The sequence below is a fragment of the Cherax quadricarinatus genome, chromosome 51 (genome assembly GCF_038502225.1).
Source record: "Cherax quadricarinatus isolate ZL_2023a chromosome 51, ASM3850222v1, whole genome shotgun sequence".
Taxonomy (NCBI): Eukaryota; Metazoa; Arthropoda; class Malacostraca; order Decapoda; family Parastacidae; genus Cherax; species Cherax quadricarinatus.
Genome location: NC_091342.1, coordinates 14,126,013 through 14,151,076, shown reverse-complemented (window position 1 = coordinate 14,151,076; position 25,064 = coordinate 14,126,013). Strand labels below are relative to the sequence as shown.

The 25,064-nt window shown below is 39.9% G+C and overlaps 1 protein-coding gene across 4 annotated transcripts in view; it reads right to left on the bottom strand.

The window, feature by feature from the left end:
- The window catches only part of LOC128694641 (diacylglycerol kinase zeta), an 881,430-nt gene that overhangs the window by 578,675 nt on the left and 277,691 nt on the right, over nucleotides 1-25,064 (bottom strand). Inside the window, exon 1 of one of the 4 annotated variants that reach the window (XM_070095877.1) lies at nucleotides 6,002-8,593. The exons of the other annotated variants lie outside the window; for them this stretch is intronic. The gene's annotated coding sequence lies outside the window, so the exon portion shown is untranslated. Of the gene's footprint in view, nucleotides 1-6,001; nucleotides 8,594-25,064 lie in introns of those variants that run through there. 4 annotated transcript variants of the gene reach the window in all.

The window sequence follows — 25,064 nt, the reverse complement described above, 5'->3', positions numbered from 1 at the left end:
ACTAGTTTTACCATACAATGAGAACCTGGTCTGCCTGCGTGAGGCATTAAGGGAAAACCTTGCTTTCAAAAACATGTATATATATATATATATATATATATATATATATATATATATATATATATATATATATATATATATATATATATATATATATATATATATATATATATATATATATATATATATAAAGAATCTCACTGCTAATTTATATAATTCAATGAACAATTTTGATGTTGCCCTCTGATATTAAATACTGAAGTTAACTCAAGGCAGCCGTGTAATATTTACATTTCAAGTACATCACCTAATACTCGTCTTGGTAGTCTAGTTCAAATCCTAATTTATACAGATTAAGTACAAGTGACTCTTATGAAGACTGTCACCAAAATTCGTGAATTCCATCTAGCAGAAAAAAAAAACAGAAAAAAAAATCACGAGCACAACTTTAATTCAACATGCGGCAATTCAAGATTTTTTGTAATATCAGTGAACAGAGTGGTTGAAATTTTAAACTCTGCTGGTGTACTTAGTCACTTTCATTAACAATATCTCTTAAAATAAACTCTAAATATTCTACAATTCCTCTGAGACTTTTGGTACATTTTAATGTCACAAATAATAACTGAATTCCAGAGTTTATTTTTTTTTTTCATCTGCTGTTTCAAGAGCTCCACAATTTTTTTTTTTGTTAAATAAACCTACACAGTAAAGTCTATATCTTTCTTGCATTTTATGGACACATTTCTTGAATTGTAAAGCTATTTATTCCTTGAATTCCACGAACAAAACTCTCATGACTCACAGAGGGACCCAGTAAACAGAGACATTGGTCTTCTGCAGGCAAAAAGTGTGGAGCACAGTTTGAGGGAAGGGAGGTCGATGGTATGAAACACTTCGAAGAAATCATTAAGGTCAGGTAAGGGAGCAGGAAAAAGAGAAAGAGGGAAGACAATAAATAAGGTCGGGAGCCTCTCTAGTGGGACACTCGTTTGAAGTCTCATCGCCCTCTCCTTCCCCAACAGGTCGTCCACTCACCTCACTCACTACTGATTTTTTGTAGGTGTCCGATCTCTCCCAGACCCCCAGGAAATCATAATTTATCTTCCACAGAAAACAGCTGACCTACAAGTGAACATTTGGTATCTCCCATAGATCTCGTAAAAACCATCTAATAACTCCAGTATGCTATCCATTTCCCTAAGACACAGAAGAAACCATTTAATATTCTAGTCGTAAACTAAGTTATTCAGTCCCAGCATACATCCTGGAAACCATCCATTTCCCTAGACGTCCAATAAATCCACCAATCCTCTATACACAGGTACCCCATTTTTTTTTAATTATAGAAACTACTACTATATTCTCCCCAAAACTGGTAAAATGGGGAAGAGAGAAAAAAGGGAAAACTAAGAGGCAGAAAACGTGCGAGGATAAGAAACTAAGGGGCAGAGAGAAAGAGATGGAAAAGACGACGTCACTATGCATTGTGATGCGTTAAGAGAATGTCAACAAAACAGTTAGCTGATTTTATTTAGCTTCCTTCCTTTCCTTTCAAATGCATGGAGTCTTAAGAGCATTACTCTGTGAAGGAGTGGAGGGGAAGAGGTAAGATGAGGGGAGGTGAGGAGATTTGGTGAACGAAGGGTGAAACAAAAGAAGTGTGAGATACATTAAACTGTTAGACGGATATGTGGTATGCATTTTCTTTACTAGCAGTGTCTGACTGCACTATTCCAGATGTTAGTTACATGACAAGAACCAAGACTAGCAATGTTTTCCAGTCACATTACATCACACAAAATGGGTTGCCTACATGAAGTAATGAAATTTGTATGTGAATTCAGCAGGAAGCTTAAGAGATCGTCAATTATTCCAATATGAATTCAGTAGGTAGATAAGCTTCAGAGGTTTCTATGCAGTAGTACTGGATTAAATTAGGTTAGGTAAGATTCGTCAGGAAACAGGCCAAGTGCTTCTTGACGCAGGTCATAGTCATATGATGACCCGCCACTGGAGCTTTTGGTCAATTGGCCGAGGCCTTCCACTGGCTTACCAGTCCACCCCTCTAATAATTAAGGTTATATAATGTTAATAAGTATAGCACGGAAAAAGAGAGAGCTGAGGTAGCAGTGATGAAAGGGGCTGAAGAGATGGTGATGGAAGAGGACGAGGAAGTAGTGATGGGAGGGACTCAGATGGTGGTAATAAGGGGTGAGGTGATGATAGAAGATGAAGGGGCAGTAATGGAAGGCGCCGAATGTAACTTAACGCGTGACTGTACTATCTCCGGCACTTAAGCTTCCCTGTCAAGAAAACACCACGATAATTCTGCCTAACGTCACTACCATCCGCATTTTTACAGTTTTAATTCTCGTAAGCGACATATTTCGTTATCGCTTCCTATAAATATATGCAGATAAAAAGCGAAGTATGTTTCAACACACTTTTGTAATTTATCAACTAACAAGAGATAACTTCAGGAATAGAATCCTATAAGCCAGCAATCGGGAGACCTGATCTGAGACCAAGCCCTGGGATCCATGACCCACGGAAGTTTGTACAGGTAACCTTAGCATTAAATTCTACCTTAGGTGCTTATTAACTATGAAGATGAATAATTACCAATTTAAAACTACAGGAGCTCATTATGTCCAGCATTAGTCATTTTGTATCATACATTTTTTTTTTAAATTTCCAATGGTTGTGTAAGTGAAGATACAAATATACATATAAAAACACAAAAGTGAAATAAACACTGATTAATAGCACAAGCCAACTCAAATGGAGGAAAACAGAACAGAAGATACAACATGTCCTGTCTATTTTGGTCTACAACTGAGGCCCGTATCGAGTTAAGCGGTTATTTTCCTAACTTCTGCTTAATTATGTAAGTCTCAAGTCTATCTCTATCTCTATTCGTTGTCTCGTGAACATGAGAGTAGCAATCCTGCCATAGTGGAAAACGGCTGACAGGAAGATAGAAGCTTCCTGAATGGTTGGTGTGTACCAACCTACTACACCTCATACTAGTAAGTTATACACAGAACAGTATACTAATGATGAATACAAAACACAATCAGATTCCGAGTCTACCACCGACGCGGGTAGTTTGTGTACCTCACTACATCAATCCTGTGGACAGTAGCCAGCCTAAGAGCTAAAGCCTTAAAAGGTTTAACAGGAATACACCCGAGAAGGCATTTAATATTTATATTTAAACTGTCACAAACACACTTAGGGTTCTTGCTCAAAATATTTGCTTCCTTTTTTTTTCACGAATAAAATACATCAACATATCACGTGGGTTACCGTACTATATATATTCCTCGACAAGTGGACACGCAAACACATACTTCAAATATTCAAGAAAGTGACCATAATGGTAACTACATACTTTGCATTTAGTTTGATTATCGTCTATGTATGTTCCAAACAGACAGAAGTACTTACTGCTAAGCATTAGAGTGGCTATTACAAAATCAATGTTTATATTACACGTTACTCCATAAATGTGCTTATCGACGTTCACGTCATAATAGCGAGCAATAGATAACCCAATGATATTCATTTTATCACTTCTAACGCTATTTCTAACGCTTGACACAGACAGAACAAGGTCATATTCAACCTCATCCTTAAAAGTACTTTCTCTAGCTAATTTATCAAGTTGATCATGTAGGAATAATTACCCCCCCCCCAGGGATTTACCTTCCTTGGATCAACTCTGAATACTTTCTGTTCCCCAGGCGCTGTATGACGCCTAAGGATACTGTGTTTCAAACTGATTAAAATAAAAAAATATATTAACATATCTGTTTTTTTTCAATGAACGTGAGAAGTCATTACGGGAGTCAAGTGCATTTAGCCATGATATAATAGCAGTAATGATCAACACAGTCATGCTAATGAGACAACACTGTCATAACTTAACAAGTAATAACAGTTATGTTGGTAGAATTACCGATAATATGTTAGGTAAAAGGACACAAGTGCAAATAATGAGACATTTTATTGTGGGAACGTTTGGCTCTCTAGGAGCTTTAACAAAGCTTCAGGAAAGCGAAACGTTATCACAATAAAAATGTAGCATTAGTTGCACCTGTGTCCTTTTACCTAATAAATAATAACAAGCGGAGAGAAATTTTCTTACAAATTATGTCGGTAATCATCATACTGGATAAAAATTACAACAAAAATTACTCTTAAATCTTTTTCCTCAAAGATTTTTAACACAACTTTTCCAGACACAAGAAAATTTATAGGGGTATTTTAATTTACCTAAAATATTTAAAAAAAAATATTTCTGCATCGAGTGCTGAAAATATATTTATACTTAAACAATAAGCAATAAAATTACGTTAAACGCAAACATATTTATTATAATATTTTTATCTTAGTCACTATTAACCATATAAAAACAATAAAATAAAAACAATAAAATATTGGATCCCGAGCACTCGTGTACATGGCTTGTGAAGATAACCTATTTTTTTGGAAAATATCGAGAAAAAAAAATCTAAGAATTTTGTTGGAATATGACTGTGCACATGTGTGTGTTTCTTGACATTGTGTCCCGACTAAATCTAGCGAGCCTATTTATATATCTGGTAATTCTTTATCTTTGGGCTTTTACCGAAGCACAAGTATACATATGCACAAAGTTTTTTGAATTGGTTTCTTGTAGCAAATACATCAGCTTGTATTAATATTTAGATATTTTTCTTTAATGATTTCTAGTAGGTCATACAGTGACCTCTGGATAAGGTGAAGAGCTTCAATATTCAATTTTTGGTCTAGAGCAACAGAACTTAATCAATAAAATCTATGTACTCTGTTGATTACAAATATGCATAGTTTAATAGCTGTATGATGATTATTACTCAATGTATGATGCTCCAAGTCTTAATGACTCATCACCTCAAGATGACCCAGATCATCACCACTGACCTATCTATAGGTTATATTAATCAAGGATTTACAGACGTAAGTTCAGATCATAGGAAAACTTTGGATTCTAAATCTGAAGATATTTGGTGATGGTAGTGTTAGACACTGGTTGTCTTAGGATGGTTAGGAAGTGGAATAAGCTCTAAAACAGCCGGGACCACGGGATAAAACACGACTCCGGCAAGTAAAACTAGGTGACACACGCGCGCGCGCACACACACACACACACACACACACACACACACACACACACACACACACACACACACACACACGCACACACACACACAAAATGGTAACTAACACACAAACACGCGCGCGCGCGCACACACACACACACACAATCAGGTCACCTTACAAAAAATCAAGAGACTGGCCTAGAAGCTGGAGCTCAAAATATGCAAACTCAGCAAAGCAAATACACCCCAAAGGCCTGTAGACAACATAACAGTCGTGATAAAAACAATTCAAATGAAAGTAGCAGTGCCTATAAGACACAAACACAGAACCTATTTTAATAATGAATTTAATTAAATTGTAGAAAAATATATGTTACATCTGAAAACGAAACATAAACACTATCACTAATTTAATCAAGAGAGAGATTTCGGTCAGAGGTCAAGAGGCTCTTATTTACATATTCCAAATATGAGCTTCAAGCGTGTCTCACGTCAACCTCACTCCGGCGACATGCCACCATTATCACCCTACACTTCAGAGATAAACATCAGATTAACTGAAAATGTGCTTCAGAGTTTCCTATAACATCTAGGTCAAGCTACACCCTTATGAGTACAGTGACTTGAGCTTACTCGTGACTGAAGCCACATCACCTGAGTTAGCTGCAGGGGGAAGCCACACCACCTAGGTTAGCTGTAGGTAAAGACACATCACGTGAGTTACCAGCAGGTGACACCACATCACCTGAGTTACCAAAAGGTGAAATCACATTCTTAATAAAAAAATTCCGAAACGCTGCAATGTCAGTATTATATACCTTCTGCAATGCATACCGTTTTTTTGAAAAAAAACGACGTATACGTTCGTTTACCTTGAAAGACAGCAGTCGAAGCAGCAGCAGAGGCAACCAATTTCCTTCAACCAGAACCTCGACGGCCCCATCTGGCTGATAAACGAATACTTCTCGTTCCACACGAACACCCACCCATACCCGATACCCACAAAACTATCTCAGGTGTTTGCGCTTCTAGCCACAGTTTATTGTATACTTTTTTTTTTTTTTTTTTTTTTTTTTTTTTTTTTTTTTTTTTTTAGGTTTCAGTCTTCCGGTACGAAACGGATTTTTAATAGCAAGATTGCCGTGTATGTTTGATTACGATATCAGTATTCAGAATATTAAAACTTACATTAATAAGACTCATTCGATTGTGAGTCTTCGGGCGTCATACTTCCTTAAACTGTTGGGAATTTTCTTTACAGACATCAGTCTTTAGGAATATAAGTTTCAAACATCTGTCTTCGAGAATTTCTCAAGACAACAGTCTCCAGGAATTTGTGCTTCCAGGTACCAGCCTCCAGGAATTTGTGCTTTCAGGTACCAGTCTCCAGGAATTAGATTTTCCAGGCTTCGGGATTGTGTACTTCCAGGCACCAGAGTTCAGGAATGTGTACTTCTAGGCACCAGGCTTTGGAAATTGTGTTTCGAGGTATCAGTATTGGATAATTTGAGCTTCCGGGCACCAGTCTTCTAATTTTTATTTTAAAGTGCTAGTACACCTTTTCAAGTACAAGTCGGCCGAATATTCCAGGAATCACTCTACCAGTACCAGTGATTCCAGAGACCATTTTGGTATTTTCGGTTACCTGTCATCAGGGAACCAGTTTTTCCGATTACCCAAGTGGCTGAAACTGCCATTTTTAGCTACAACGTCTGCCGGGATCTAGTGTTACTAGGTATCAATCTACCAGGAACTAGTGTTTCTAGGTACAAGTCTCCCGCAACTATTGTTTCTGGGTATCAGACTGTTGGGAATGGTTGTTTCCGGAATCTGGTCTTCCTGGGTGCTAATCTGCCAGGAACTGGTGTTTCCAGGTAACAGTGTATTGGTGTTTCCTTGAAATCTTCAGGAAATATTCAATGTGCAACTTTAAGGATGTACTCAAGCGTTTTACCTGCTTTCCAAGCTCCAGTCTTGTGGGCTCACTGCCTCTAGGCATCAATTTTAGTTATTTTTTCGAGGAACTAAACATGTGTTAACATCCCTTTAAGGCACACCATGTGTTAGCCACAACACTTTCCAGAAACTCGGTAGTCGGCAGAAGTTCTTTATAAATAAGCTGCAGACTTAAGAATACTTGAAGAGAGTTACGCCAGACTCTAGTTACAGCTTCAGCATCTTCTATATGGTCCTTCATTCATCTGAATACAGAAGCAATGGGGCCATATTACAGCATATTTCATATATTCTTTGATATTCTGATAATTTCATCCTCTTATACAATGACAGTGGTAATAAGAGAGGCAACTTCAGTGAAAGGGCAACTATTTCTCTTTCAAAAATAGACGAGTCTCCATAGAACTTCTCGACAACACTGCTGTTAATACAGCTTGCCAAGTTCAACGTCTGTACAGCTGGGTGGTTAAGCCCACGAGAAAAAGAGTAATCGCCCAGAAATTGATGGCTGTCAGCTGGCTTTTAATGGCGGGTTTAAGAAATAATAACAGGGGATTCAGAGAGAAAATTACTCGATGTCAGATATTGTACAGTTAGCCTCTGCCACCTCTTGTGTCATTTCCAGATTAGCTCTGGGTAATCTTGTGATAATGAGACGCACTGGGGCCCACGGGCTCTACCTCGACTAAGATTCACGTCGTGACTTGCAAAAATGTTAATAACGTTATGAGATAAATTCGTTTAATTCTCTCTAATTCGTGAAGAAAAAAAAAGTGCTAAGTGCATCGGAACACACAATTCAATTTTCTATGGTGAGACGTTAATGTCCGATGCCACTTAGGAAAATTACAGGTTTTCAGGTGATTTCTAAAAGTAAAGCTCGTGGAAACATTACATTTACTCGGTTATCTTCGGAAACAAAAGAGTTGTTAAGACACTTAATACAAATTTAATATTATTTTCGAAAAAACTCGTTTGGAGGTACTTCCTATTATAGTGTTTCCCCTTGAACACAGTTGGAACGCTAGAAGTACAAACGCTAGTGTGTCGTATGATCTGATTACATGTAAACATTTCCGTCAGATTCCTCGCCAAAAGCAAACCGCCAGTGCTGTCGTCTTGTTGCTACAGACACGATATAGGCTTGAAGCCGACAGGTATAGGTATGAAGACTCAGTATGCTGAATAAGCTTTATATGGGACAAAGTTTTGTTCAGGGAAGAGCTTTATTAAGTTCCACCATGAGAGAAATGGTATCCCAATACTAGCTTGTTCTCTATAATCTATCTTCATATGTATAATACATCCAAGCGTGAATGTTCAAGAACATATATGTTTAAGAAAAAGTCCATTAGAATATCACACTTGTATCCACATTTTATATACTATATTGCTTTTCTGATCTTCCCAAACTCTGAAGTATTGATTGAAGCAGACGGAAAGCCACCAAAGTATCACTGGAGAACTGAGACAAGAACTGGGGTACGAGCAGTACGAGTGCCCAGCACAAACTGTAGTAGAAGCAGACAGCAGTCCCTGGGCATGCTTCCACAGCATTGTTTATCTCCTTATCTCCGCCTGTTTACCACATTACGTTCATGCATTCAACTACCTGTTTACCACATTACGTTCATGCATTCAACTATCTCCACGAGTGTGATGCCACTAGGCATGTGGCAAGATGCCTGGCCTAAACACATTACTCTAGCAGCAGAGTTATACTCTTTGTGTCCGCTCTTCAATAATTATTTTATCATATATTTTACTTTACTGCCAATAGATTTGCATTTAATACATTCTCTTTTAATTTGTTATACTATTCCGCCACTCCTTGCGAAGAAAAACCTCCTAGTATCCCTTTGAAGGTTCTAAGATATCTTCAAATACTCTTCTTTCTAAGATATCTTTAAATAACTGTTATCCCTGTTGAAGCTTCTAATATATCTTTAAATACTCTTCAATGTCTATTTATAGCTTAGTAACTAGTTATATCCCCTCTTTTCCACTTATAAGAGAGTCTTTCATTTTCTCCTTTCTTTTTTTTATCTTTGAAAGTAATTTTTCCGCTCTTCAGATCCTTATCTACTTTAACCATGTTTTTATAGCTTGTTGGTGGACACCACACAGCAGCTTGTTGGTGGACACCACACAGCAGCTTGTTGGTGGACACCACACAGCAGCTTGTTGGTGGACACCACACAGCAGCTTGTTGGTGGACACCACACACCAGCTTGTTGGTGGACACCACACACCAGCTTGTTGGACACCACACAGCAGCTTGTTGGTGAACACCACACAGCAGCTTGTTGAACACCACACAGCAGCTTGTTGGACACCACACAGCAGCTTGTTGGTAGACACCACACAGCAGCTTGTTGGTAAACACCACACAGCAGCTTGTTGAACACCACACAGCAGCTTGTTGGTGAACACCACACAGCAGCTTGTTGAACACCACACAGCAGCTTGTTGGTGGACACAACACAGCAGCTTGTTGGTGAACACCACACAGCAGCTTGTTGGTGGACACCACACAGCAGCTTGTTGGTGGACACCACAGAGCAGCTTGTTGGTGGACACCACAGAGCAGCTTGTTGGTGGACACCACAGAGCAACTTGTTGGTGGACACCACACAGCAGCTTGTTGGTAGACACCACACAGAAGCTTGTTGGTAGACACCACACAGCAGCTTGTTGGTGAACACCACAGAGCAGCTTGTTGGTGGACACCACACAGCAGCTTGTTGGTGGACACCACAGAGCAGCTTGTTGGTGGACACCACACAGCAGCTTGTTGGTAGACACCACACAGAAGCTTGTTGGTAGACACCACACAGCAGCTTGTTGGTAGACACCACACAGCAGCTTGTTGGTAGACACCACACAGAAGCTTGTTGGTAGACACCACACAACAGCTTGTTGGTGGACACCACACAGCAGCTTGTTGGTGGACACCACACAGCAGCGTATTGGTAGACACCACACAGCAGCTTGTTGGTAGACACCACACAGCAGCTTGTTGTTGGACACCACACAGCAGCTTGTTGGTAGACACCACACAGCAGCTTGTTGGTAGACACCACACAGCAGCTTGTTGGTAGACACCACAGAGCAGCTTGTTGGTAGACACCACAGAGCAGCTTGTTGGTAGACACCACAGAGCAGCTTGTTGGTGGACACCACAGAGCAGCTTGTTGGTGGACACCACAGAGCAGCTTGTTGGTAGACACCACAGAGCAGCTTGTTGGTAGACACCACACAGCAGCTTGTTGGTAGACACCACACAGCAGCTTGTTGGTAGACACCACACAGCAGCTTGTTGGTAGACACCACACAGCAGCTTGTTGGTGGACACCACAGAGCAGCTTGTTGGTAGACACCACAGAGCAGCTTGTTGGTAGACACCACACAGCAGCTTGTTGGTAGACACCACACAGCAGCTTGTTGGTAGACACCACACAGCAGCTTGTTGGTAGACACCACAGAGCAGCTTGTTGGACACAACACAGCAGCTTGTTGGTAGACACCACAGAGCAGCTTGTTGGTGGACAACACACAGTAGCTTGTTGGTAGACACCACACAGCAGCTTGTTGGTAGACAACACACAGCACCTTGTTGGTAGACACCACACAGCACCTTGTTGGTAGACATCACAGAGCAGCTTGTTGGTAGACATCACAGAGCAGCTTCTTGGTAGACACAACAGAGCAGCTTGTTGGTAGACACCACACAGCAGCTTGTTGGTAGACACCACACACGAGCTTGTTGGTAGACACCACACAGCAGCTTGTTGGTAGACACCACACAGCAGCTTGTTGGTAGACACCACACAGCAGCTTGTTGGTGGACACCACACAGCAGCTTGTTAGTAGACACCACACAGCACCATGTTGGTAGACACCACACAGCAGCTTGTTGGCAGACACCACACAGCAGCTTGTTGGTGGACACCACACAGCAGCTTGTTAGTAGACACCACACAGCACCATGTTGGTAGACACCACACAGCAGCTTGTTGGTGAACACCACACAGCAGGTTGTTGAACACCACACAGCAGCTTGTTGGTGGACACCACACAGCAGCTTGTTGGTGGACACCAAACACCATCTTGTTGGTGGACACCACACAGCAGCTTGTTGGTGGACACCACACAGCAGCTTGTTGGTGAACACCACACAGCAGGTTGTTGAACACCACACAGCAGCTTGTTGGTGGACACCACACAGCAGCTTGTTGGTGGACACCAAACACCATCTTGTTGGTGGACACCACACAGCAGCTTGTTGGTGAACACCACACAGCAGCTTGTTGGTGGACACCACACAGCAGCTTGTTGGTGAACACCACACAGCAGCTTGTTGGTAGACACCACAGAGCAGCTTGTTGGTGAACACCACACAGCAGCTTGTTGGTGAACACCACACAGCAGGTTGTTGAACACCACACAGCAGCTTGTTAGTAGACACCACACAGCACCATGTTGGTAGACACCACACAGCAGCTTGTTGGTGAACACCACACAGCAGCTTGTTGGTGGACACCACACAGCAGCTTGTTGGTGGACACCACACAGCAGCTTGTTGGTGAACACCACACAACAGCTTGTTGGTGAACACCACACAGCAGCTTGTTGGTGGACACCACACAGCAGCTTGTTGGTGAACACCACACAGCAGCTTGATGGTGGACACCACAGAGCAGCTTGTTGGTGGACACCACAGAGCAGCTTGTTGGTGGACACCACACAGCAGCTTGTTGGTAGACACCACACAGCAGCTTGTTGGTAGACACCACACAGCAGCTTGTTGGTAGACACCACACAGCAGAAGGTTGGTGGACACCACACAACAGCTTGTTGGTGGACACCACACAACAGCTTATTGGTAGACACCACACAGCAGCTTGTTGGAAGACACCACACAGCAGCTTGTTGGTAGACACCACACAGCAGCTTGTTGTTGGACACCACACAGCAGCTTGTTGGTAGACACCACACATCAGCTTGTTGGTAGACACCACACAGCAGCTTGTTGGTGGACACCACACAGCAGCTTGTTGGTAGACACCACACAGCAGCTTGTTGGTAAACACCACACAGCAGCTTGTTGGTAGACACCACACAGCAGCTTGTTGGTAGACACCACACAGCAGCTTGTTGGTAGACACCACACAGCAGCTTGTTGGTAGACACCACAGAGCAGCTTGTTGGTAGACACCACAGAGCAGCTTGTTGGTGGACACAACACAGCAGCTTGTTGGTGGACACCACACAGCAGCTTGTTGGTAGACACCACAGAGCAGCTTGTTGGTAGACACCACAGAGCAGCTTGTTGGTAGACACCACAGAGCAGCTTGTTGGTGGACACCACAGAGCAGCTTGTTTGTGGACACCACAGAGCAGCTTGTTGGTAGACACCACACAGTAGCTTGTTGGTAGACACCACACAGTAGCTTGTTGGTAGACACCACAGAGCAGCTTGTTGGACACCACACAGCAGCTTGTTGGTAGACACCACAGAGCAGCTTGTTGGACACCACACAGCAGCTTGTTGGTAGACACCACACAGCAGCTTGTTGGTGGACACCACACAGCAGCTTGTTGGTGGGCACCACACAGCACCTTGTTGGTAGACACCACACAGCACCTTGTTGGTAGACACCACACAGCACCTTGTTGGTAGACACCACACAGCACCTTGTTGGTAGACACCACACAGCACCTTGTTGGTAGACACCACACAGCACCTTGTTGGTAGACATCACAGAGCAGCTTGTTGGTAGACATCACAGAGCAGCTTCTTGGTAGATACAACAGAGCAGCTTGTTGGTAGACACCACACAGCAGCTTGTTGGTAGACACCACACAGCAGCTTGTTGGTAGACACCACACAGCAGCTTGTTGGTAGACACCACACAGCAGCTTGTTGGTAGACACCACACAGCAGCTTGTTGGTGGACACCACACAGCAGCTTGTTGGTAGACACCACACAGCAGCTTGTTGGTAGACACCACACAGCAGCTTGTTGGACATCACACAGCAGCTTGTTGGTGGACACCACACAGCAGCTTGTTGGTGGACACCACACAGCAGCTTGTTGGTGGACACCACACAGCAGCTTGTTGGTGGACACCACACAGCAGCTTGTTGGTAGACACCACACAGCAGCTTGTTTGACACCACACAGCAGCTTGTTGGTGGACACAACACAGCAGCTTGTTGGTAGACACCACACAGCAGCTTGTTGGTGGACACCACACAGCAGCTTGTTGGTAGACACCACACAGCAGCTTGTTGGTAGACACCACACAGCAGCTTGTTGGTGGACACCACACAGCAGCTTGTTGGTAGACACCACACAGCAGCTTGTTGGTAGACACCACACAGCAGCTTGTTGGTGGACACCACACAGCAGCTTGTTGGTGGACACAACACAGCAGCTTGTTGGTAGACACCACACAGCAGCTTGTTGGTAGACACCACACAGCAGCTTGTTGGTGGACACAACACAGCAGCTTGTTGGTAGACACCACACAGCAGCTTGTTGGTAGACACAACACAGCAGCTTGTTGGTGGACACCACACAGCAGCTTGTTGAACACCACACAGCAGCTTGTTGGTAGACACCACACAGCAGCTTGTTGGTAGACACCACACAGCAGCTTGTTGGTAGACACCACACAGCAGCTTGTTGGTAGACATCACACAGCAGCTTGTTGGTAGACACCACACAGCAGCTTGTTGGTAGACATCACACAGCAGCTTGTTGGTGGACACCACACAGCAGCTTGTTGGTAGACACCACACAGCAGCTTGTTGGTGGACACCACACAGCAGCTTGTTGGTAGACATCACACAGCAGCTTGTTGGTGGACACCACACAGCAGCTTGTTGGTAGACACAATACAGCAGCTTGTTGGACATCACACAGCAGCTTGTTGGAAGACACAACACAGCAGCTTGTTGGTGGACACCACACAACAGCTTGTTGGAAGACACAACACAGCAGCTTGTTGGTAGACACAACACAGCAGCTTGTTGGTGGACACCACACAGCAGCTTGTTGGTGGACACCACACAGCAGCTTGTTGGTAGACATCACACAGCAGCTTGTTGGTCGACACCACACAGCAGCTTGTTGGTAGACATCACACAGCAGCTTGTTGGTAGACACCACACAGCAGCTTGTTGGTAGACATCACACAGCAGCTTGTTGGTGGACACCACACAGCAGCTTGTTGGTAGACATCACACAGCAGCTTGTTGGTGGACACAACACAGCAGCTTGTTGGTAGACATCACACAGCAGCTTGTTGGTGGACACCACACAGCAGCTTGTTGGTAGACATCACACAGCAGCTTGTTGGTAGACACCACACAGCAGCTTGTTGGTAGACATCACACAGCAGCTTGTTGGTAGACACAACACAGCAGTTTGTTGGTGGACACAACACAGCAGCTTGTTGGTGGACACAACACAGCAGCTTGTTGGTAGACATCACACAGCAGCTTGTTGGTGGACACCACACAGCAGCTTGTTGGTAGACATCACACAGCAGCTTGTTGGTAGACACCACACAGCAGCTTGTTGGTAGACATCACACAGCAGCTTGTTGGTCGACACCACACAGCAGCTTGTTGGTAGACATCACACAGCAGCTTGTTGGTCGACACCACACAGCAGCTTGTTGGTAGACATCACACAGCAGCTTGTTGGTAGACACCACACAGGAGCTTGTTGGTAGACAACACACAGCAGTTTGTTGGTAGACACCACACAGGAGCTTGTTGGTAGACACCACACAGGAGCTTGTTGGTAGACAACACACAGCAGCTTGTTGGTAGACAACACACAGCAGCTTGTTGGTAGACACCACACAGGAGCTTGTTGGTAGACATCACACAGCAGTTTGTTGGTAGACACAACAAACAAGCTGCTTATTTCAATTTTGGTTTATATTGCATACCAACTTTTTTACATTTCTCGGTCAATATATTTGAAAACTATATTATAGTTTGCCAGATTAGGATAAGAGGTTCTCAAAATTTCCTTTATATGAAATCTCAGCTTTTTTTTTTTTGTCCAAGTTTGTGAAAATATAATTACTGAAGACTTCACTTTAATATGAAAAGCATTTATAACTTTTAAATTTGATAAAGTGGGGAACTGTACAATATATTTTATTGATTATTAATGTGCCATCTGTCAGCGCTACTAAATTCTCCATTCAGTGATCCACTACTGTTGGTATACCTGGGGTATACCTGAAGAGAGTTTCGGGGGTCAACGCCCCCGTGGCTCGGTCTGAGACCAAGTCTCGTGGTGGATCAGGGTTTGATCAATCAGGCTGTTACTGTTGACCGCACGCGAACTGACGTACAAACCACAGCCCGGCTGGTCAGGTACTGACTTTAGGTGCCTGGCCAGTGCCTTCCTGAGACAGCCAGGGGTCTGTTGGTAATCCCCCTTAGGTGTCCTGGGAGGCAGTTGAACAGTCTTGGGCCCCTGACACTTACTGTGTTGTCTCTGTGTACTCGTGGCGTCCCTGCTTTTCATTGGAGGAATGTTGCATCTCCTGCCGAGTCTTTTGCTTTCACAGGGAGTGATTTTCGTGTGCAAGTTTGGTACTAATCCCTCTAGGATTTTTCAAGTGTATATTATTATTACAACCCAAGATTTCAAATGTCCTGTTATCCTGGGTGTAAAGGGAGCAAAATAAACACAGCAGAAAAGTTTTGACTTATATTATCCTTCACCAATTTAGAACAGCAATATGTACACTATATACACTATGTACAGTGATAGGTATTAGTGCACTCCACGGTAAGCAAGGTAGAATAGAAGCCACAAGAGAGCAGACCGTGCTTCAACCAGCTCTAGAATGGGAATGACAAAGGCAGGCAGGAGAGTGGTACCCACATAACCTCTGCGATTGCCAAAACCACCATCTTATTGGCTGGAACCTGGTTACTAGTTGAACGACGGGGCCCCATCGTCAACTCTCAGTCACCTGGTTCGCTGGTTGGGGGAGATAGCCTGTAAATGAGGGTGTGTACATGCACCGAATAAAGGTTACATACTCTTTGCATGCCACAATTATCATGTATCTCTCTCGCCTGCGTCCAAGGGAGTACAAATCAAGAACTTCAACCGATCCCAGTAATTTAGGTGCCTTATCGTACTTATGTGTCCCGTGAAAGTTCTTTGTACACTCTCCAGGTCAGCAATTTCGCCTGCCTTGAAAGGGGCAGTTAGTCTATAGCAGTATTCCAGCCTAGAGAACATGCAATTTGAAGAGAATCATCATGGGCTTGGCGTCCCTAGTTTTGAAGGTTCTCATTATCCATCCTATCATTTTCCTAGCAGATGCGGTAGATACATTGATGTGGTCTTTGAAGGAGAGATCCTCTGACATTATCACTCCCAGGTCCTTCACATTACTTTTTCGCTTTACTGCACGGTTTGAATTTGTTGTTTACCCTGATACGGTCTTAATTTCCTCAAGGTTCCAGGGGTAGTACAGATCATTTAATTATTTTATAAATCATGGACACGGTTAAAATTATATAGAGACAGACAGACACATATATACACACACACACACATACTGACATTTGTTGTATATAAAGTTATGGAGAATATCAAGAAAAAGAGTGGCGGAGCACCTAAAAAGGAATGGACTCATACATGATATTTAGCACAGCTTCAGGGAAAGGAAATCCTGCATCACAAACCTATTGGAGTTCTATGACAAGAAAACAGAAATAAGACAGGAGAGAGAGAGAGAGAGAGAGAGAGAGAGAGGGATGGGTAGACTGCATCTTCTTGGACTGTAAGAAGGCTTTCGACACAGTACCACGCAAGACACTGGTTGAAAAGGTAGAGAAGCAGGTAGGAATAAGAGGGAAAGTACTGAAATGGATCAGGGAATACTTAACAAGAAGGAAACAACGCGTGTAGGTACGAGACGAAGTGTCAGAATGGGTGCATGTGTAGAGTTGGGTTCCACAAAGGTCAATTATAGATCGGGTGGTCTTGTATATGTGAATGACATGATGGAAAGGATAGTCAGAGGAGTCCCTATTCGTAGACGATGTGAAACTAATGAAGAGAATACAAGCGGACGAGGACCAGGTAAGATTACAAGGGCATCTGGACAGGCTGTACGCCTGGTCCGACAAATGGCTCCTGGAGTTTAACCTCATCAAGTGCAAAGTTATGAAGCTTGGGAAAGGACAAAGGAGATCGCAGACGGGATACAGCCTAGGATGTCAGAGGCTGCAAAACTCACTCAAGAAAAAGGATCTTGGGGTGAGCATCATACAGAGCACATCTCCTGAGGCGCACATCAACGAAATAACTGCTGTAGCATAGTGGCGCCTGTCAAACCTATGAATAACGTTTCGACATCTAAGTAAGGAGTCATTCACGACACTGTACACCCTGTACGTCAGGCCCATATTGGGGTATGCAGCACCAGTATGGAACTCACACCTGGTCAAACACGTCAAAAAATTAGAGAAAGTGCAAAGGTTTACAACAACACTAGTCCCGGAGCTGAAGGGGTTGTCTCAAGAGGAAAGGTTAAAAGAACTCAACCTGACAACACTGAGAGCAGGAGGGATAGGGAAAACATGATAACATAAAATACTGAGGGGAACTGACATGATGGCTAGGAACAGAATGTTTCAGAGGTGTGACACAGCAACAAGGGGTCATAACTGGAAGATGAAAACTCAGATGAGCTACAGGGAAGTTAGGAAGTACTTCTGTAGTGGAGGCAGGATCCATACAAGGCTTTAAGAAGAGGTATAATAAAGCTCATGGAGCAGGGAGAGAGTAGACCTAGTAGCGACCGGTAAAGAGGCAGGGCCAGGAGCTATGAATCGAAACCTGCAACCACAATTAGGCGAGTATAATTAGGTGAGCACACACACACACACACAAACACACGCACACACGCACACACACACACACAAACACACACACAAACACACACACACACACACACACACACACACACACAAACACACACACCACTCATATTCAGTCTTGGAGCAATTATATGAATAGAAGTCATTTGCAATTTCAATTACTTTTTCAAAATTTCATTTACAATTACAATAATTTGATATTTTCTATTAAATTATATTTTTCAATTACTACTAATGTTGAAGTTATTGTTAAATGTTGGAAAAATGAGCATACATTTTATTTAACATTTTGTATTTAAATACTCAAGAATACTATTTATTACAGTTTCAATCAGAGTCCAACAGATGAGGAACTTGTGCGTAATGTTTGTTACAACGAACCAGCCAAACATCCACGATGATTACAAGTGACTAAATAAGCTGATAAGTGAGATACTTATGCAACATTTGGTTATCTTCATCCTGGAAACGCTTCGCCAGCAAGTAATTTCTTCAGTGCAATACAGAGAAAGGTGGAAGTATCTCATTTATCAACTTGTCGGTTTGCTAGACAATTTATTCCGCTAAATAAGCCTAGTTTCACATAAAGTACTTTATTGTTAGATCTTAGGCATAATTCTTAATATTTTTTTAATTCAATATAATTTAAACGAGTACACCACTGAGCAAAATTAGAATTGTTGCAGTGAATTTTTGCACAATGTTACAAATGAGTTATTTCACACAGTATAAAATAACGAAAATAATAAGATTCAAGCGTGGAAGTTTTCATAAATTTCTGGGTAGCACTTAATCAGAAAACGCTCAGGTAAAGTTCAAGATTATAGCTGCGTTATGCTGAGAGTAAAAAAAAAAAATCTGCTATGCTAAATACTCTATCTGAAGGTGTAAAAGTGGCTTTGCAAACAATCATTTCTCTTGCTTGTGTCTTCAGAGGGAGCATCTTTGAAGGAGAATCCAACAATCCAAAGGATCCAAGTTGAATGAAGCACAATCCTCTTGTGTGTGTATAATGTATAATATATAATATATATAATATATATTATATATATATATATATATATATATGCAATAAGATCACAGTAAACAGGTGATTTCAAAATATGCAAAACAACCACTCTGAAAGAATAGAGAAATTCCAATCGCTTTCGTGACTACTCACATTATCAAGGAACTATGAAAGTAAAGCATCCAAGGAAGCTATATAAGGGGTCTGGCCAGCACCTTACTATCAGATCCCACAACGGTTAAACACGTGACGCGCGGCGACCCAACTTGGATAGGTCCTTTGCACAACTCACCCACAAACTATTCTACCCAAGAAAATTTAAAAATTATTATTTGTCCAGTGTATTATTAAATTCTTCCCAAATTCTATTAATTATAAATGGATCTAATTTATATAAACCAAAGGAAATATTCATATTATTGTCAAAACTGCTTTTTATGAAACACGATTCAATTATATTCCTGTCGACCATGGACTTGCTTGATACTACTTTCTCAACTTTTTGAAAATCAATTGGATGGTTAAAATCTCTTACATGAATAAATAGAGCATTGGAATCTTGTCCAGTTCTAATGCTATATTTATGTTGTTTTAATCATAGTTCGAGATTTTTACCAGTTTGACCGTAATAAACTTTATCGCAAATTTTACAAGGAATCTTATAGACACATCCATCAGCATTTTGGGGGGAATTCTTTATCAAAAGTTTTTTTACTGTATCAAGATTCTTGAATACACCTTTAATATTAAAAGTCTTAAGAAGAGAAGGCATATCAACCAAGTTTTCATGGTAAGGGAGAACCAACATATTTTTAGTTGAATAAGGCTGGTTGTCCCGTTTTGGATTATAAAAAGTGTTTCTAGCAACTTTAAAAGATTTATCAATTACATTTCTTGGGTATTTTAAATCATTACCTATTTCATAAATTTTGGATATTTCCTCATCTATGAACTCAGGACTACAAATTCGTAAAGCTCTCGATATTCTCGATAAGCTTTCCTAATCATATATCTTTTGTTTCACAGTTTTCTTCTGCACTGATCAAGTCCCACAATTTAAAAATTCGACTTAATTTTTAAAAAATTTGTTTAAATGAACAAGTTCTGCCCAAGTCTCTTTTACCCAATAGACTCCTTGACATGAGAGATCGTCCTTTTGATGATTTTATGAGAATTATTCTTCAGAAACATATTGAAATAACTAAAATACAGGAGAAGGAAGCATTCAAAATATTGAGAAACAAAAAATACTCTTTTAATCAGGCCATTCCATCAGAATGGAAACACAGTATGTTGGATCATTGCTATAATAAACTCAGAAGAATTCGTAATGAACTCAAGAGCAAACTACAAACAAAATTAGACATTTTAATTGAAAATAGTGATTGGACAAAGCATGCTAATAACAATTTTGTAATTAACTTATCAGATGAAATTTTAGACAAACATACAACTGCTGCTCTAGGTTTTGGCCTAAGTTTTGCAACTTCAAAAAAACTTAATAATGTTGAAATTGCAAAAGCCTTTTGTAACTTTGAAAAATTTTCTGATTTATCCTCTGATGAAATTAATATTAGTAAAGGAATGGTATATAGCTCTATGTTAAAACCAAACATTCCCAATTGCCCTCAAAGATTCTTTAAGTCTTATGATACACTTAATAACAATAAAAATTTGCGCCTTACTAAAGCAGACAAAATAAATGCAATAGTAATTATGAAAGAAAATGATTACCAAGAAAAAATTAATAATCTCTTAGATGATACTGAAACCTATTCTAAACTTAGGAAAAATCCCCTAGAAACCGTTAAGTTAACAGCAATTTCAATAAAACAATAAAACTTCTACTGAAAGGCAAAGATGAATTAGTCAAACAATTGACTTCCACTAATCCATCTTTACCTTACATGTATGGACTAATAAAAACACACAAACCAGGGAATCCAGTCAGACCAATTATTAGCTCCATAGGGTCAGTTTCATATAAATTATCCAAATGGCTTGTTGATATTTTGAGCCCTATTGTTGGCAAAATTTCTAACTTTAATGTTAAAAACAACATAGACTTCGTTGATAAATTAAGCTCATTGACTGACTTAAATGATTTTAACATGGTTAGTTTTGATGTTACTTCCTTGTTTACGAAAGTTCCTGTTGATGATTTAAGTTTCTTATCTGAAGAACTCGTTAACTATGATTTACCTTTGCCAGTTCCTACTATCATTAAACTTATTAAACTTTGCATTGTTGATGCAAAATTTGTATTTAATGATAAGTTTTACACTCAGAAGTTTGGTATGGCAATGGGAAATCCTCTTTCACCTGTTCTTAGTAACCTATACATGGAATTTTTTGAAACAAGGTTGCTTAACACAATCCTCCCTAATAGAGCTAAATGGTTCAGATATGTTGATGATATTTTGTGTCTTATGCCCAAAAATGTAGATATACACCATTTCCTTGGAAAATTAAATAGCTTAGCCCGTTCTATAAACTTTACTGTTGAGTTTGAAGAAAATAATTCATTGCCTTTTCTAGATGTTTTAATTATTAAGGGTAATAATGAATTCAAATTTAAAATTTACAGAAAACCTACAAATAACTGTTCATATGTCCACTATTATTCCTCGCATCAAGATAGAGTCAAACTGTCTGTTTTCTCATCAATGTTTTTGAGAGCTTTACGAATTTGTAGTCCTGAGTTCATAGATGAGGAAATATCCAAAATTTATGAAATGGGTAAAGATTTAAAATACCCAAGAAATGTAATTGATAAATCATTTAAAGTTGCTAGAAACACTTTTTATAATCCAAAAAGGGACAACCAGCCTTATTCAACTAAAAATATGTTGGTTCTCCCTTACCATGAAAACTTGGTTGATATGCCTTCTCTTCTTAAGACTTTTAATATTAAAGTTGTATTAAAAAATCTTGATACAGTAAAAAAACTTTTGATAAAGAATTCCCCCCAAAATGCTGATGGATGTGTCTATAAGATTCCTTGTAAAATTGGCGATAAAGTTTATTACGGTCAAACTGGTAAAAATCTCGAACTAAGATTAAAACAACATAAATATAGCATTAGAACTGGACAAGATTCCAATGCTCTATTTATTCATGTAAGAGATTTTAACCATCCAACTGATTTTCAAAAAGTTGAGAAAGTAGTATCAAGCAAGTCCATGGTCGACAGGAATATAATTGAATCTTGTTTCATAAAAAGCAGTTTTGACAATAATATGAATATTTCCTTTGGTTTATATAAATTAGATCCATTATAATTAATAGAATTTGGGAAGAATTTAATAATACACTGGACAAATAACAATTTTTAAATTTTCTTGGGTAGAATAGTTTGTGGGCGAGTTGTGCAAAGGACCTATCCAAGTTGGGTCGCCGCGCGTCACGTGTTTAACAGTTATGGGATCTGATAGTGAGGTGCTGGCCAGACCCCTTATATAGCTTCCTTGGATGCTTTACTTTCATAGTTCCTTGATAATGTGAGTAGTCACGAAAGCGATTGGAATTTCTCTATTCTTTCAGAGTGTTTGTTTTTAATATATATATATATATATATATATATATATATATATATATATACATATATATATATATATATATATATGTCGTGCCGAATATGTAAAACTGGTCAATTAGCAAGAACTCATTTAAAATTAAGTACTTTCTAAAATTTTATCTTATACGTTTAAAGATATATTTTTTTCATTAATGTTAATGTAAAAATTTTTAATTTTGCACCAAAAGAATCTTAGAAAACTTACCTAACCTTATTATAACAAGTGCAATTTATTTTAGTCTAACCCAACTAAATGTATTATAGATTTGTTTTCAATAATTTAATACTAAACAAACACAGTGAAATATATTTTTTTCGTTAGGTTCAGAATGATTTTGGAGAAATTATTGCATATACAAATTTTCGCTTGTCCTATATGGCAAGATGAGCGTGGCTATTTAAGCCAAGATCGCAAGTTTTTCCTATTCGGCACGACATTATATATATATATATATATATATATATATATATATATATATATATATATATATATATATATATATATATATATATATATATATATATATGTCATGTATCGCATAACGACGGACCACTTAACGACGTTTCGGTCAACGACTGACCACATAAATATGTTGGTCAACGATGGACCGCATATACGATGGTGGTGTAAACCAACCTACTGCACTGCCAGTTGTATGAAAGCATAGCACATACGATTATGCACAGTATATAATACATGATAATGATAACAAACAACTTTGTTGCTGGTTTATGTGTTTACTATCCTGTACATTTTATCCTTATTCTAGAGTGTACTCTTTTTACTAAAAAAGTGCTTGATTTTAATCTTGTGTTCATCATGGCTCCTATAGGAGAAGAAAAAGAAAAATAACCCCAAAGAAAATTCACAGTGAAGGGTTTAGAAGCTTTTGCAAACCTCAGCAAGCTCCGAAACGTTTTCATTACGAGCAAATCTATGATAAAAAAAAGTCTAGGTGCGTAGCAGGGTATACCATCTAGGTTTGTAGAAGTACAATCTATGATGCTCGTACAACGATAAAATCGCCTAACCACGCAATTCTCGGTACATATCCCCATCGATAAATGACGCATGACTGCGTATGTGTATGTGTGCATATATACATATATATATATATGTATATATATATATATATATATATATATATATATATATATATATATATATATATATATATATATATATATATGTCGTGCCGAATAGGCAGAACTTGCGATCTTGGCTTAAATAGCAACGCTCATCTTGCCATATAGGACAAGTGAAAATTTGTGTATGCAATAATTTCGCCAAAATCATTCTGAACCTAACGAAAAAAATATATTTCACTGTGTTTGTTTAGTATTAAATTACTGTAAACAAATCTAAAATATATTTAGCTGGGTTAGGCTAAAATAAATTGTTCTTGTTATAATAAGGTTAGGTAAGTTTTCTAAGTTTCTTTTGGTGCAAAATTATAAATTTTTACATAAACATTAATGAAAAAAATATATCTTTAAACGTACAAGAGAAATTTTGAGAAAGGACTTAATTTTAAATGAGCTCTTGCTAACTGACCAGTTTTACATATTCGGCACGACATTATATATATATATATATATATATATATATATATATATATATATATATATATATATATATATATATATATATATTATTTATTTATTTTTATTAACACATCGGCTGATTCCCACCAAGGCTGGGTGGCCCGAAAAAGAAAAACTTTCATCATCATTCAGTTCATCACTGTCTTGCCAGAGGGATGCTTTACACTACAGTTTATAAAACTGCAACATTAACACCCCTCCTTCAGAGTGCAGACACTGTACTTTCCATCTCCAGGACTCAAGTCCGGCCTGCCGGTTTCCCTGAATCCCTTCATAAATGTTACTTTGCTCACACTCCAACAGCACGTCTAATATTAAAAAACATTTGTCTCCATTCACTCCTGTCAAATACGCTCATGCATGCTTGCTGGAAGTCCAAGCCCCTCGCACACAAAACCTCTTTTACCCCCTCCCTCCAACCTTTCCTAGGCCGACCCCTACCCCGCCGTCCCTCCACTACAAATTTATATACTCGAATTCATTCTGTTTCGTTCCATTCTCTCTACATGTCCGAACCACCTCAACAACCCTTCCTCAGCCCTCTGAACAACAGTTTTGGCAATCCTGCGCCTCCTCCTAACTTCCAAGCTACGAATTCTCTGCATTATATTCACACCACACACTGCCCTCAGACATGACATCTCCACTGCCTCCAGCCTCCTCCTCACTGCAACATTCATCACCCATGGTTCACACCTATATAAGAGCGTTGGTGAAACTATACTCTCATACATTCCCCTCTTTGCTTCCTTGGACTAAGTTCTTTGTCTCCACAGACTCCTAATTGCACCGTCACCCTTTTCCCCTCAACAACTCTGTGATTCACCTCATCTTTCATAGACCCATCTGCTG